Source organism: Lotus japonicus, chromosome 1 (genome assembly GCF_012489685.1).
Source record: "Lotus japonicus ecotype B-129 chromosome 1, LjGifu_v1.2".
Classification (NCBI taxonomy): Eukaryota; Viridiplantae; Streptophyta; class Magnoliopsida; order Fabales; family Fabaceae; genus Lotus; species Lotus japonicus.
The window spans coordinates 71887309-71893518 of NC_080041.1; the positions used below are offsets into that span (position 1 = coordinate 71887309).

General features: G+C 41.0%; 1 non-coding gene and 1 pseudogene across 1 annotated transcript; both read left to right on the plus strand.

Annotated features, from left to right (window-relative positions):
- LOC130744811 (uncharacterized) overlaps positions 1–5753 on the plus strand; it is a 52707-nt pseudogene extending 46954 nt beyond the window's left edge.
- LOC130734821 (small nucleolar RNA R71) lies at positions 3217–3323 on the plus strand. Its single transcript, XR_009018162.1, has one exon. It is a non-coding gene; the product is annotated as a small nucleolar RNA R71 (small nucleolar RNA).
- Positions 5754–6210: the final 457 nt, after the last annotated feature.

Genomic DNA, 6210 nt, shown 5'->3' on the forward strand with positions numbered 1-6210 from the left:
CCCTGAGCCAAGATGAATTCACCGGTGGCCTGGACCTGTCCTCTTGATTGTCACAGTAGGTGTTCGCGTAGAACTCCCTAACCATGACCTCACAAGCAAACGGAATGGGGTTGACCCAATTCTTCCACCTCCTCCTAATCTCCCTGGCTTCTTGCATCCCCAAGAGGTCTCTTCTTCCCTCCCGATAAAGAACTCCCCGCTCCTTCACACACTCCTTGTGTGCTAGGTGAGATCGATAAAACTCCTCCTTTTTCAATGAAAGGAAGCGGGAGCGATCAAAGCTCCGGGAGGTGGAGGAAGAAGCTGCAACTCTTGTGTTGGTTATTGCTCTTTTTACAGGCATCTGCAAAATTGTTAGCCCAAACACAAGCTACAAATGTTAGAGATGTTAGTTCAATAATAAAAATAAATGAAAGAAGAAACTTTGTACAAAAAAAAAATAAAATAAAAATAAACTTCCTAAGAGCACCCAACAAGTCTCTTAGTGATTTTGGCAAAGAGAGAAAGATTACCACAAAAGCACTTGCCAAAAATCGACTAAGAAAACCCATTGAAGCATTCTAACAAACACCTTATAAGCAAAAGCTAAACTAAACTAATCCACAAAATCCTAACTACCCATTCCTCACAAATTCACAACCCCTTTCTAATTAAGCACAAAATCAACCCACTAAGAACACAAACAACCCACACCCAACTTGCACAAACAACAAATCACTCACCCAAACCCCAATGAAGCATGCATTGCAAAACTCATGAACTATAATGAAGGGAAGTGGAAAATGGAACTTACCTTGACTTGAGAGTGAGTGGGTGCAAGTGGAATGAGCTTGATGAAATGCAAAACTTGGAAGCAAATGAGAGAGTCCAAGTGTGTGCAAGTGAGAAATGAGAAGTAGAAATGGGGTATGAAGAGTGTGGGGTGCGTTTTTTATGAAGGAATGAGAGTAAAGAGTGGGAAAATGAAAGGTTGGGGTTTTAAAACCCAAAATGTGGGCAAAAATACGAACAGGAGCGCTCGAGAGGAACGCTCAGGCGCTCAAACCAGTTCCAGAGGCAGTGCCTCTGCTACTAATTGGCTCCTAGGCGCTCATGAATTGGCGCCTAGGCGCTCAGCCCAGCTTTTTCACAATTTTTTTTACTTTTTTCTTTTTTTTATTGAAATTAAACACCTAAAATACTACAAAATTAAAAGATAGAAAATAACAAAATTAAAAGAATGGGTTGTCTCCCATTTAGCCCTAGGTTATAGTCCTAGGTGGACTCTCCTTCCGATGGTGTTAGGAAGGAAATTCCTTTCCATTGATTAACTTACCACAAGTGCAAGGAAGAAACCTTGCACAAAACCTCTGGAGTAAATCCTCCCATGAGGCAATGTCCTCTTGCTCATCAAACCAAGCTCTAGCCTCCCTCGTCAAAGAATGAGGGAAGAGTTTAATCCTCACTTCATCACTTGAAACACCCTCAATCTTAGCAAGGGTGCTAGCTTGGGTAAACTTCACCATATGAGCATGTAAGTTCTCGTACTTGGACCCCCCGTACTTGTTACCACTAACAAGCTTGATGAGGGCCGGATGGAACTCATCAATTTGGGCATTAACTTTGGGGGTCTCTTCTGAAACCTTTGACCTGCTTCTAATCACATCACAGACAAAGTCATTGTCATGGTTAGTCTCAATCATAGGATTAAAAACAGAAAACCGTACCTTTTCCTTACCAACACGGAGAATGAGGTGATCCTTGTCAACATCAATCTTAGCTCTACCAGTAGCTAAGAAAGGTCGACCAAGGATGAGAGGAATCTTCTCATCCTCCTCCATATCAAGCACAACAAAGTCCACGGGGAACACATACTTGTCCACCCGCACCATTACATCCTCCACAATCCCATATGGAGTCTTAAGGGATCGGTCCGCCATTTGCAAGGAGAGCATGGTTGGGGTAACCTCTCCTAGGTTAAGCTTCTCAAACATGGTGAGCGACATCAAATTGATGCTCGCTCCAAGATCACACAAGGCTTCCACATCCGCCATGCCTTCAATTTCCACCGGAATGGTAAAACTTCCGGGGTCCCTTCTTTTCTTTGGCATCTTCCGCTGCAAAATGGCACTACATTCCTCCGTTATCAACACCGTCTCATCTACTCCCTTCAACCTTCTTCTCTTATGCAAAATATCCTTCATAAACTTAGCATATATAGGCATTTGTTCCAAAGCATCGGCAAAAGGAATACTAATGTGGAGCTTTTTGAAAACATCAACAAATTTTGAAAACTTTTTATCTAAGCTCTTCTTAGCCAATGCTTTAGGGAACGGAACCTTGCTAGTTTCAGGAGTAAGATCAACTTCCTCTTTCACCTTAATAGGCACAACTACTTCTCCTTCCACTATGTCCTCTCTCTTTTCTCCCTCTGTTTTTTCCTTCAATTCATTCATCACTCTCCCACTTCTAGTGGCTACAATAAAGGCATTTTCTTGCTTAGGATTGGGGATAGTGTCGAAAGGAAATTTACCTTGAGGTCTCTCGGCTATTTGCTTGGCCAGCTGGTCAAATTGATTCTCAAGATTCTTGATAGCCACCTCTTGATTCTTGTAATTATTCTCCGTCCGGTTGATGAAAGTTTCCACCAACTCTTCTAAGCTCTTCTTGGAACCACTACCTTCACTTTCTCCTCGCTCTTGAGGTTGTCTTGAGCCTTGGCCTTGGAATCCTTGGCTAGGAAATTGTCTTTGAAAACCATTTCCTTGCCCACTATTACCTTGCCTCCAAGAAAAATTAGGGTGATTCCTCCATCCTGGATTGTAAGTATTTGAAAATGGGTCATTCCGAGCTTGACCCATAGCCTTCACTTCCTCCTCCGGTCTAGTCTCTGTGCATTCTTCGCTGTCATGTGGCCCTCCACAAGTCACACACTCCAATTTGGCAACTCGACCACCAATCTTGGTAGTCTTCATTTGATTTTGAATCTCATTCATTTGCTTGGAGAGTTGCTTGTTGGAGGCCATAAGTTGATCATAAGCTTCAACCTCAAGGACTCCTCTTCGGGCTTGGCGATCATTACTAGAGTTCATGGCTCTTATAGCCATTTTTTCAATCAGCTCATACCCCACTTCTGGAAGTAAGGCATCGAACTCTCCACTTGAAGCCGCATCCAAACCAAACCTCGAAGAATATTGGAGACCATCATAGAACTTTGCTACTTGCTCAGCTTGAGTAAGGTTATGTTGAGGACACCTCCTCAAGAGCTTTTTGAACCTCTCCCAAGCTTCATAGAGATTTTCATCGGTGGATTGAGCAAAAGTCATGATGTCATTCTTTAGCTTTCTCAAGAGGGCTCTTGGAACAAACCTTGTGGTGAACTTCTCAGCCAAGTCTTCCCAAGATGTAATGCTACCTTGGGGCTGTGAATTCAACCACTCCTCAGCAGTGTCCCTCAATGAAAAGGAGAACAAACTCAAGCGGATGGTGTCCGCTGAAACATTCTGAACTCTGTAGGTGTTGCAATTGCGGATAAACCGCTCCATGTGTGCATGAGGATCTTCAAGAGCACCTCCACCATACTGATTTTGGCTCACCAAATTAATGAATGCCGGCCTCAGCTCAAAATTTCCCGTGCCATTGGGGGAAACTATGCTGCCCGGATAATCATAGCTCATGGCAGCCGAGGTGAGGTCTCTAAGAGAATGATTGGCGTTCTCCAATTCTTGCTCTTGAAGTCTTTGAGCAATAGCCTCATTCACTCATTCTTCAATGTGGGCTTGCATCTCCTCCTCCGTCATATGGGCAGCCATGGCGGCTATCTCAGCAGCTCTCTGTTGAGCTCGTCGACGATGGAGGTTGCGCTCCGGCTCCGGATCAAACACCAATGGATCCGTGCCAAGTCTACTGTGCATAAACTGAAATCACAAAAACAGAGAAAAGTTTAGTAACACCTATTCAATGCAATGCTTAGTAAAACAAACAAGCAAACTCTTTAACTTAAACCGAAAACCACAAACAATCCCCGACAACGTCGCCAAAAACTTGTTGGTCAATTCGCAAGTGTACGAATACCTCCAAGTTTTAAAATATCGAACCACAGGGATTGTGAGTGAGAATTGTTGATTTAAGCCTAAAGTTTGCAAGTTCTTAAAATAGTAAAATTCAGAAATTGATTTTGGTTGATTGTGACTAAGGTTTTGCAAAAGAGCAATGTTGATAGAGTTTGTGAAAATCAATTGATAGAAAATTGCCTTGGGTTGTTGATCATCTAATCCACTTTAGTTCACTTATCCTATGCATGTGAAACCTTGATTTATCTCTTGTTGTTATAGCCTATGTACTTACTAGTTGATTCCTCACAAAAGTAATTCTCTTAAACTGAAAGATAAGCCCAATTCCTTGTGTACTTAAACATTCATAAGAGGTAAATAAGCATGTATATTCATGCCAACAAAATCGTACCCTCACTCTATGCCTAGAAGCAAGTATAGAAGGATCTATTTTAATTCATGTCCCTAAATCATAACAAACTTCCATTTGATTATAATCTAGCCTATAGCAAAGGTGCACCAAAGCTAAGCATGCAATAAGGAATTGAAATACAAGATTAAATCAAGAACTCATGCATAGAGATAGGATTTAACAAACTAAAATTACATAGAATCTCTTAACCCAAAGCAAAATGGAACTAGCCACTCATGGCTAGTGAATTCATAAAGAAAATGTAAAGAAAACCTGAGAGAAAATACAAGTTGGAAGCCTCCCTTGGCCCCAAAGTTCTCCTCAGCTCTCACACTTGATCAAAAATGAGTAAAATGTCCAAATGTATCAAAGAAATTGGCCTAAGCCTTATTTATAGGCAAAATAAACGAGGCTGGGCGCTCAGGCGCCAATTCAGAGCGCCTGAGCGCCAATTGCATGTTAAAAAACATGCTTCTGGACCTAATTGGCGCCTAGGCGCCCACTCCCAGCGCCTAGGCGCTTAAGCTCGCCTGAAAAGGACTTTTTGGCTTCTGAAACTCCTCCTTTCAATCCTCTTTAAGTTCTCCTTCAATTCCATGCACTCTTGGCCTTCTTTCTTCTTCAGTTTCTGCTCTCCAAACCTAACCAACAAGTCAAGGAAGATTCTTGAAGCTCAAAGAGCTCATTAGCACAAGAGGTCCTTCATAAAACACAACAAAACCGTGCAAGTCCTAAACTTTACTTAAAATGCAAGAAACTCCCTAAAAAACTACTAAATTACCAAAACAAAATAAAGACTAAAGAAAAGATAAAAATGCATGAGAATGCATGAAACACTACATTAGACTCAACAAAAAGACTCAAAACAAACAAAGAAATGACCCTAAAAAACACTACTAAAATAGGGTCATCATTAGTCCTATTATATTCTTAATGCAAGTGCTAATTGTTACTTGTAGGTGTGCGCAAGAAAGAGGAAAACCTTTGTTCTAGTTGATTCTGGTTCGGTCTATGGCTTTGGCTCCATGGGATTCAATAGCCTTGGGTTTTTGGATAGAAGGTTATTTTCTAATAAAGTATTGAAACCTTGCATTTCAAACATCTTAAGAGCTCATCATGTTTCTCAAATTAGCCCCGGCCTTTACCACACTGTGGCAATCACTAGCCGTGGGCAGATATTTGGTTTTGGAGACAATGAAAGAGCTCAACTTGGTCATGACACATTAAGAGCATGCCTTGAACCTACTGAAATTTTCCTTAAAGATACATCTGATTATCTGAAGATGACGATCCTATTTTATAATACATGAGACAGTTCAAAAGCAATTACCTCCTCTTACATGTGGTTCTGGTATATTTTACTCACTTGACTTTATAGTATGGTGGTGATTACTGTTTTAAACTTTGCTGTGTAATACTTTTTTTTTTGGTATCAGAAAGATAAATTGCACCCGCCAGGAATCGATCCCCGGACCTCCCCTACCCACCCTATGTCCCTTATTTTTACCACTTTAGCTATCCTACAGGGACTTTGTTGTGTAATACTATACTAGAATAACAACAAAAATATTTATTGTATTTGTCAGAAAAATCATTAATATACCATTGGTGGAATAATTGTGGAATGCCCGTTTTGTGCAACAAAATTATATGTTGGGCAGGGAAAAAGTTTACAACTGTTGGGCAAATGTCATTGGAGCTGTATAAATTTTGTACAAAGTGTGGATCATAACTTCAAAGAATAGTAATAACATGCCACATTGTCTC